Source organism: Arvicanthis niloticus, chromosome 3 (genome assembly GCF_011762505.2).
Source record: "Arvicanthis niloticus isolate mArvNil1 chromosome 3, mArvNil1.pat.X, whole genome shotgun sequence".
NCBI classification, from domain to species: domain Eukaryota; kingdom Metazoa; phylum Chordata; class Mammalia; order Rodentia; family Muridae; genus Arvicanthis; species Arvicanthis niloticus.
In genome coordinates, this window is record NC_047660.1 from 133,897,650 (window position 1) to 133,908,214 (window position 10,565).

The window sequence follows — 10,565 nt, forward strand, 5'->3', positions numbered from 1 at the left end:
TGGAATACAGCTTCTTTGAGATCTCAAAAAACACCTACCAGAAGATCTCACCTTAGTCATGCTGGTCTCTTCTTAATCACTGCTAATTTCTTAGCTCCAGCTAACCAGCATCAATTGTCCCAGGAGTCCCTTTTATTCTTGACTCTAAAGGCAGAGCCACAAGGCCAAAGCTGCCAAGTTCTGCTGCTTGCTGGGGCTGGAACATGTCCCCCGCCCCATTCTATTACCAGCTTTCTGATTTCCAACTCCTTCATGCCTAAGCTTGGCTGTACTTAAGCACTGGAACTTGCTCTGTAGATTTACTTCTAACTCAGAGCTCTGTATCCTGAATGATGGGATTAAAGGTGTCTACCACTAAGTCTGTAGTAAGCTTTTCTTCACCTCAAACTTGTTCTGGCCCAAGCTGGCCTTGAACTCAGAGATCTGCTTGGCTTTGTCTCCTGGAATTAAAAGTGTGTATCACCATGCCTGGGCCTAAGCTTAGGTGTGTAGGATATTGCCCCAAAGTCACCATTCCTTTAATCTGTTTTTCTCCTTGAACATAGGATTCATCTCCATTTCACTTCTGGTGCCCCTTTAATACTTGAACCATATATTTTATATTTTTCCTTTCTCAGCTTGCTCCTTTTTATTAAAATGCTCTTCATAAGAGTGAACTTTAGTAACCACACAACAGAATGTATATCAGAATATTTTGAGACTTCCTTTGTCAAAGCAATTGATCTAAATGAGGAGCAAGCAGCTGAACAGTTAAAGATATTGAATAGTTCGGTATTTATGAACATTGAACGCTTCAGGGCCTTCTGCATATTTCATGTGTCACAACTGGCAGGTATCACTCGCTTTTCTCACTCCTAGTTATGCTTCTTGTGTAGATACTCTCTGTGTGACATGTTTCATGTGTCTGACTCTCACTTGAGGTATCTTATGAATGTTGTGTATTTAAGCTATGTTAATTCTAAGTTCCAATTTTTCCATTTGTATTTCTCTTATTTTAGTAGAATCGAAGTCTTTAAATTCAGCACACACATTATAAATACCAGTAAGATACATTTACAATAAAATAAATGTTTGGAAAGAATTTAAGACCTGGCCAGCTAGTAGAGATGGAAAGGGATATGGTCCACATGGGAAACAGAGACATCTAATTATATGGGTGATTGTTTCTTAGTGGATGGTGAGTTCGTGGGTATTCATTATATTATTTTTGTAAGTTTTGTGTATTAATTCCTTCTAAAAAAATTGCAAGTGACGTTGAGATGATACAGTACTTAGGCCTTTGCATGTAATAGGTTCTTGATTATAAGTAGCCAATTAAATTTAAGGCCCATATTTTTATGATTTTTATTACATAATCAACATAAGTTATAAAATACTCTTATATGAAGATTTCAGTGCATCAGTCTTAGAAAACCACTTCTAACTGTTGTCTGGTGTTGTCTAAACTACGGCTTGTTTCCTGGACAAATGAACTTTGCTGTACTGTCAACACAGACAGTGTGGTCGAACATTCAACAAGATCCCACGTATCCTGTGAGTGCCATTCCCACAGTGGAGTGGAGTTAGGCTGTGTGCTGGCCCGCTGTTTTCCAATCTGTCATCTGGTTGGATCTGTATCTTGGAAGACACTGACTTCTTCCTCTAGAAAGACGGCTCTCATCCAACATCTTCAAAAGAATTCACACTCATCATGTGATGAAAATTCTTGAGATTTTGTAACTGATGGTCATGGTTGGCCTCTTGAATTCAAACAAATAAAATCTGCAAAGTGACACCCTCGTTTCTTAATTCTGTTTAAATGGCGAGCTCCATCCTTTGACCCCCCAAGAAACACTGACTTGCCTAGGTCCCCCACCATATCAAAAGCACCCAGTGGGCAGGGCCTATTTTCACTGGCTTAGAAAGCATGTAAGAGAACATTAGAATTTGTGTCTCCTCAGACAGCAGCAGCAGAGTCAGGAACAGCACAGAGTACACTCTACCATTCTAGAATAGATTAGACCCTTGGTCACATCTGTCTCACCACTTATGGGTCTTACTTGTAGTTCAGGTTCTTGATATTTAGAAGAAATTTAGGTACAGGGTTGCAGTTGTGCTGTGTGGTCACACAGATGAAGGTGGTGATGTCCATGACTTAAGTTCCCTCAGGCCAGAGAAAGGATGGAAGGAGCAGAGGGGAACCTGGCTCTTCCCCAGCATTGTTCTCTGTAAAGCTATTTGCCTTTGTCTTCTTCACTGCTGGCAAGATCTGATGTCTTGTGTTCACTATCAGGGCATCCAGCCCCACACATACTCAGCCCAGATGAGTGTCCCTGTTGGTGTTCATAGTTTCTGTTGAGAGGGCTGGGCAGAGTGCATTATTCTTTGTGTGGCATCAGGAGGGCCCCACCAGACATGGGAAGCTGCAGACCCTGCTAGTTGAGCTCTGTGTCCTCTGGGTCTCAGATGCTGCTCTCTGGCCTCTCCTTCAAGAAGTCCTCAAGAGATCAAGCAGTATCTTGATTCTGACCCCCAGGGTCCTCTCCTCTGGGATAGCCCAGGAATCAAAAAAAAAAAAAAAAAAAAAAAACCAGAAAACAGTAGAAAGGGGATGGAGCAAGGGATCCAGTCCCGAGTCACTTGGCCTCTAGACATGCTTTGGAACTGTGGTTGACATCCAGAGGCCAATGGCAGGGGAGCTGGAAGCCAGGGCCTGGGCTGGTCAGGTACAGAAGGACCAGGGAAGTGAAACAGCAGGGTGCGAGGCGGGACTGGCCAGGTTCCCACAGTCTGCTGAGCTCTCGTTAGCCTGGCACAGAGATTGAAAAATGTACGTCTCCATCTATTTCTGGCACTTAAATGTGTGAAGGAAACACGTTGCTTTATTATTTTATTTTTGTAAAGTTGAAGACAGAGGCAGACGCCCCTAGAGCGTGTGTGTGTGTGTGTGTGCTCTAAAAAGCCCCTGCTCTGCCTGCACATCTTTGGAAGGAAAACATATCAAGGACAAATAGGCCGCCCCTCTAAATCTGCTAGGAGAACATTGGCAAGGGAAGGAATTGTCAGCAACTGGTAACTAAAGGAGATGTGGGGGGAAAGTCAGGAAAGATAGCAAAAAAATGTAATATAAATAAAAAAATAAAATTTAAGAAAAAATGATGTCTTGGTGTAATATGGATGTTAAATGCAAAATAACAATAAATTTGTTAAATGCAAAATAACAATAAATAGAAATGACCTTTAAACTTCAGCTAAGAAACATGAGTGGCAGCTCTTCCTTTTGGATCCGCCACCTGGGTCTGTCTCTTTTCGAACGCAGGTGGAGGCACCACCGTGATGCAGATTTTTGTGAAGCCCCTTACGCTCATGGTTGAAGCCCCAGACACTATAGAAAATGTAAAGACTAAGGTGCAGGATAAGGAGAGAATTCCTCCTGACCAGCTGAGGCTGATTTTTGCTGGTAAGCAGCCGGAAAATGGCTGTAATTTGTCTGACTATAACATTCAACAGGATTCCATCCTTCATCTTGTGTTGAGACTTCATGGTGATGGTAAGAAAAGGAAGCAGTCTTACATCACTCCCAAGAAGAAGAAGCATAAGGGGAAGGAGGTTAATTTGGCTGTGATGAAATACTATAAGGTGGCTGAAAAGGGTAGAATTGGTCTCCTTCACCGGGAGTGTCCTTCTGATAAATGTGGTGCTGGAGTTTTCATGGCTAGCCATTTCTACAGACATTACTGCGGCCAACGTTGTCTGACTTAATTGTTTCAACAAACCAGAGGACAGTAATTGTGTATGAGTGAATTAAAAGAAGGAACTCAAAACAAAACAAAACAAAACAAAAACACATGAGTATTCTAGAAGTTCTCTGATCAGACATATTTGGAAATCTTAGTTTAATATCTGTCTGTGAATGCCCAATGAGAGCAAATTAAATATTGAAGAAATCTGGAAAAGCAAACAAACAACAACAACAAAACCATTACAAACACAGCAACTGTATTCCTGAGTAGGGTTCTTACGATAAATTTAACTGTAGCTGTAGAACTAGACCAAAAAATTTTTACAAACCGAAATACCATGATATACATTACTGGAAAAATATTCTGGGTGCACAATATACACCAGCGCTGTGTTAGTCACAAGAAATGCTCTACAGGTGAGGAACATGGAGCCCATGCCTACAGAATGTCCCTACCCAAGCTCTGAGCTGAACAGGGAAAACAGAATCAAATATCAACAGAATCAAAAATCAACAGATTTGTTAGTATGAACGCTTTTTTCTTTCTCCATTTTCATGTGTGTGGGAGGGACGGTGCATGCATGTATGCATGTTTGAGTGTGTGTGGGTGCATGTGACCATGGGTGCCCATACATGTGTGTGAGCTTTGGAGGCCCAAGGGTGATGTCAGAAATCATCCTCCATCACTCTCTTCCACCATCCATTGAGGCAGAGTCTCTAAATCAAAACCTGAGCTTGCTAATATGGCAAGACAGCTTATTCTGAGATCCCCTATCACTGCCTTCTAAGGCTGGACTTACAGGAGGACTAGCATGCCTTCTTGGCATTTATTTGGGTTCTGGGTAACAGCCCTCCAGTCCTCACACTTGTACAGCAAGCACTTTAACCCCTAAACCACCTCTCCTGTCTTGACCATCTATTTCTTGGTACACATAAGGTGTATGTGTGTATACGCCTTTACATGAGGGGCTGCATGTGGAGGCCAGAAGACAATCGTGAGCATCCTCTGAAAGAGCTATCCCCCTTTCTTTTGAGACTGGGTCTTTTGCTGGCCTGGACCTTGCCAAGTAGGCTAGGCTGGCTGGCCATCAAGCCTCTGTATTGCTGGGATTATAAACATGTATCAATTCCTTTCTCCATGGATTCTGAATATTTATTTCAGGCTTTATGCTTGTGTGATGACTGAACGCTTACTTTAAATTTAAAAAGGCAGGCCTGCACTGTTGTGCAAATAAAACCAGTTTGTTTGTTTGGTTGGTTGGTTGGTTTTGTTTTGTTACCTCTGGTTTTAGTCTCTGAAAAAAAGTCACCATTTCTTACTGTGGGGTCCTTTTTAGGTTCTCAAATTATTGTATGACATAATGAATGCAGACAGGACTCCATCTCAAAATGGAGTCAGAAATCCATCTCAGTATCCCTGTGCTCTTCGGGAAATGAAGCAGGAAATGAAGTACAATTTTTCAAAAGCTGAGGTTTAATTTTCAGTCTCGAATCCAGTTTTCTCAGGAAGTGTTAGCCACATGATTCCTATTACCATCAAAAACAGTTGTATTGTGTGATGTAGACCATCTGTTTGGGCTATGGCAGACACACTGGGAAAACCCAAGATAATGGGAGCTCAGTTATTATCTGAGAAAGGTGATCGGTGGAAGCAGCCACTTCAGCAGCTGCCACTGGAGCTTTATCGGAGGGACCATCTGTGCCTCACGCCCACCTGTGCTGCAGATACGCCTGTGATACCGACATCCCCTGGCTGTCTGACCTGCGGTTATACTGCACTATGGCACAATGCCTGCCACCCACAGGGGTGTTGTGACAATTGCTGAAGTAAATGCTAGGAAGCATTGTGAACAATTCAAAAGAGGGGTGCTGCTTAACTACCAAAATCATTATACACCCACGGCTTTTTTTTTTTTTTTTTTAAACATTTTTAACATGGTAATAGAAAAGGGCATCCCCAAAGTTCACTTAAATTTCAGCATGTTTCATTGCATTTTATATTCACTAACTTTTAAATTAATGATCATTTTCAGGATATTAACCTGGCACTAAAAGGATATTCCAGTAGCATGTCGGTTTTGGTAATTAACGTGGCAAGACTCTGGGCTGAGTCCTCCCAAAGCCCACCCATTCAACCTCAGTGCCTGTACGCCCATTGGTGGGATGGGATTCGTAGGTGGGGCCTTCTGGAGATCACTGTGTCATGAAGGCACAGCTCTCAGGCATGAGATGATGAGTGTTCTGATTAAGGGGTCCCCAGGCAGCCCTCACCCTTCCCAGCATGAGAGGACACAGCGGGAAGACTGCAGTCTGTGATCTAGAAGTGGGTCCTCGACAATTCTCTCTGTGCCTGTACTTCTCCAGAACTGTGAGAAGTGAACCCTGTTGGTTCAGCCATCTAATCTGCACGATTTTCCTTGCAGTGGCCCAAGTGGATTGAGTCAGTAGCTTTTAAAAAGGACTAGAGCTTTAATCGGTTCTCTAATTAAGAAGAAATAACTTACTAGAGGAGTATTTGGTTTCTAGGAGACCTCTGCTAATTTATGATGAGAATGACTGCATTCGTGATTCTTCTATGAATCTAGATCACTGGGCCATGGAGTCACACCTGTCAAAAGCATTATCTGGATCTACTTGGCTTGATGACTCTCTTTAAAGTTGAGAAAGAACAGAGGGAGGAATAGAGAAGGAAGGAGGGTGGGAGAACAAAATTTACCGACACGTGTCCCTGACAGCATTTTAAGTCCTGACCCATCACAGATAAATTACTGTCAGCTGTTTCTTTATTTCCTTTTTATTCTTTATCTTTCTTTTTATATTTCAACTGTGTTTATTATTATGAAAATTTGTTTTGTCTGTTTCCACTCGAAGGATAGGGGATCAAGTCATATTTAGACAAGATTAATTGTTGTTGAAGACAAGAAAGTAAACACACTGAGTTTGTGGAAATGAGACTAAGCTAATTCTAGGTAAAATTTTCATGAGAACCCACCAGACTGCCCAAGCTCCAACAACCAGAGCCTCAGCCTGCTCAGTCCACCCCCCACCCGTTCTGAAACCAACCTCTAGGTTTTGGCCAGAACCCACTACCTGCCACCACCCACAGGTCCCTTCTGCACAATATCCAACCTCTCCACCCAGCCAGAACTCCCACTTCCTTCTCCAGGATCTAGTCTGGCAAGTCTCCCTGACCTCCCATCCAGATCCTCTCTGAATCCAACTAGATATAGCCTGGCCCTCACATTCAGTACCCTGGCCTACTGTGGGCTCTCTTCCTTATACTGCAACTGATCTTTGGACTTCTGCCAGGACTTTCCAAATTTGTCTCTCCCACACCACATCCAACCTTTCCTCACATCCAGAGCCACCTCCACACTCCAGGCTTGGAACAGGAGGCACAAACTGTACACAAGCCCACCTGACTTCATTCCATCTAAGCCATTTCCAACCTCTCTGCCCAACCCTCCAAAACATCCTCTCTTCCTCCCCAACTGAATCCTTCTGTATTAGGATTACAACTAACAAAAGAGGTCCAAGCACCTGGGTCTCTGTGAAGCCCAAGAAAAGACAAACATTGGGCTGATGGAAATCACAAAGACAAGCCAGGACGTGAGAACAGAATTCAATATAGAGATAAAAGCATTGAAGAGGACTCCAGCTGAAATGAAGATGGAATTGAAAATCCAACAACCCAACTAAAAAACCTAAAAGAAAGACTTACAAGTAGAATGAATTAAGCAGAAGAGAGACTTGATGGTAAAGTAGCAGATCTAGACCAAATAAGCAGGAAGGTGAAAAAAATATTACAGGAAAGGAACACACAAAAATAAAAAGTCTGTGGGACACTATGGGGGCAGGGAAACCTTTGAATTATAGGCATAGATGGAGAAGAATCCCAAGCCAATGACATAAACCAGATTTCAACAATATTATAGAAGAAGGTATCCCCAAAGTAAGGAAAGACTTATCCATACTGATTCAAAATTTTCATAGAACACCAAAATAGACAAGACAAGGAGAAAAAATGCTCATGGCATGTCATAATTAAAATACCAAGTATACATAACAAAGAACGGGTATTAACAACTGTAAGAGAAAGAAATACATGTCACATTTAAAGAAAAACCCATCAGCCCATTTCTCAGTGGAAACGTTGAAAGCCAGAAGAAACTGGAACAATGTAACCCAAGTCACAAAAGACTATGCGTGACAACCAGACTACACTAATATACAGAGTAAAACTGTCCAGTTAAATTGGAGGAGAAAGAAAAACTTTTCACAATATAAATAGCTTAATAAATTATATCCAACAAAAGATACCTAAAGAAAATACAGGAACAATATTTCTGGCTGACAGAGGAATGAGAACAGCAGATAGACTGTGAAAAGGAGTTCAAAGCCGTGTTTATTAAAACACAAACCACCACTGAGAATGCAAACAACACAGAACATCAACATCAAAATGTCCATAATTACCACAAGCATTTAAATATCAGTGGGCTCAATTCTCCAACCAAAAGATAGGCTGGCTAAATGGGTCAAAAGCCATCTATCCATTGCTACAAGAAAGATTTCAGAATTTTAAAGATAAGCACTTAAGAGGGACAAAAGTTCTTTGATCAAATGGGGTCAGGAAGCAAGCAGGCATCACTACCCTAACACCTGACAAAGTAGACTTCCAGCTAAAACTAATCAGAAGAGATAAAAATAGACATTTCATTCTAAACAAACAGTTAACCAAGAAGTCGTTACTATCCTAAATATATAAGTATCAAACACTGGGACGCTCAATTTCATTTTTTAAAAAAATCAATTACTGGATTTAAAGACACAGATTAACACCAATCCTTTGGTAAAAAAGTATTTTTAATGTTCTACTTTTTTTAATAGATGTATCATCTGGACAAAAAATAAAGAGAGAAACATCAGAATTAACTGACATCATACATCAAATGGATTTAACAGATATCTACAGAGTATTCTACCCAAACAACGCAGAAGCTCTTCTAAAATAGACCACATCCAGGGATACAAAACAAATCTTTACAAATTCAAAAAAGATTGAAATAACTCCTTGTATCTATCTGACTATAGTGCAATTAGAATTGACAGCTAACAAAAGTCTAGTAAATACATAAACTCTTGGAGTTAAACAACTCTTTGCTTAAAAAAAAGTAACTCTTTGCTAAATGATGAATAGGCCAAAGAAGAAATAAATTAAAAAGTACATTAAAAAGCTCCTGGCATTCAATGAAAATAAAAACACAACACAAAAAGAAAAACCTATGGGACACATTGAAGGCAGTTCTCTAAGGGAAATCTATAGCTCTAAGTGTCTACATCAAAACAAACAAACAAACAAACAAACAGCACTAGTAAACGACTTCATGATCCAATTCAAAAGTTGAAAAAACAAGAACAAACCAAATCCATATCCAATAGATGGCAAGCAATAATAATAACCAAAGTTGAAGTCAATAGAACAGAAACAAAGAAAACAATACAAAGACTCAATGAATACAAGACCTGGTTCTTTGAGAAGAACAACAAGATTGACAGAATTGAAAGAAGGAAAGAGAGGACCCTCCTTAACAGAATCAGATGTGAACAGGAAATATTAGAATAAACACCAAAGAAATTCAGAATATTATAAGAAAATATTTTTAAAATCTATTTCTAGATGCAACCAAACAACAAAAATTAAACCAAGAAGTCAATGACCTAAACAGAGCCATAACAACAACAAACTGAAATAGTAATAAAATGCCCTTTGTCTAAGAAAACAAAAAGACAGAAAACTCCAGGACCACACAGATGTACAGCAGAATTTTATCAGACTTTCAAAGAAGACCTAGGTCTTCTAAACTAGTCAAAAATCAGAGACAGAAGGCAGGCTCTCACACTTCTGTGAGGCTGGCATCACTCTACTGTCCAAACCAGGTAGACACAACAAAAAATAAAACCACAGGCCAAGGTTCAATATGAAATGTTCAATATGAAACTTGGAGATATGAAACTTGGAAAGAGAGTATAGATATAAATAAATGGTTATATTTTGTGACCAAGTTGGCTTAATTGCTGAAACACAGGAAGGTTAAACACACACATCAATAAATGTAATTAAATCACTTAAAGACAAAAGTCACACAATCATTTTAATAGATGCAGAAAAGTTCTTTCACATAATTCAACATGCATTCATGATTAAAGTCCTAGAGGATGTAGAACCATAGGAAACATACCTCAACATAATAAAAGCTACATTTGAGAAACCCCCACCCAACATAATCCTAAATGGAGAAGAGCTTGAAGCAATCACACTAAAGTCAGAACAAGGCAGGGATATCCACTATTACAACTCCTTTTCAATATTCTACTCAAAATCCTAGCTGGAGCAAAGAGACAAAAGAAGGAAATTAAAGGGATACCAATAAAAAAAGAAGATGTCAGGTTGTCCTTATTTGTACATGACAAAATACTTTTGAGATACCAAAATGTCTAGAAGAAAACATCTAGAAATTGTAAACAAATTCAGCAATTTGGCAGGATGCATAACAACTTGCACAGATCAATAGCTTTTTAATTTACCAACAACAAGCACATACAGAAGATCCTGGATAAACTCCCTTCATAAAGGAAATAGAATATCTAGAAATAAGGCTAACAAAGGAAGTGAAGGACTTCTATAATGAAAACCTTAAACCTTTGAAGAAATAGATAAAGACATTAGAAAATGGAAAGACACCCCATGCTTGTGGATTGGTAGAATTAACATTTTGAAGAGAACCATTCTATCAAAAGCCACTTACAGATTCAATACATGCCCAGTCAAAATCTCTACCTC

The 10,565-nt window shown here is 39.9% G+C and overlaps 1 pseudogene; it reads left to right on the forward strand.

The window, feature by feature from the left end:
• The first annotated feature begins 3,315 nt into the window (after positions 1–3,315).
• On the forward strand, positions 3,316–3,741 carry LOC117705028 (ubiquitin-ribosomal protein eS31 fusion protein pseudogene; annotated as a pseudogene).
• The last annotated feature ends 6,824 nt before the right edge of the window (positions 3,742–10,565 follow it).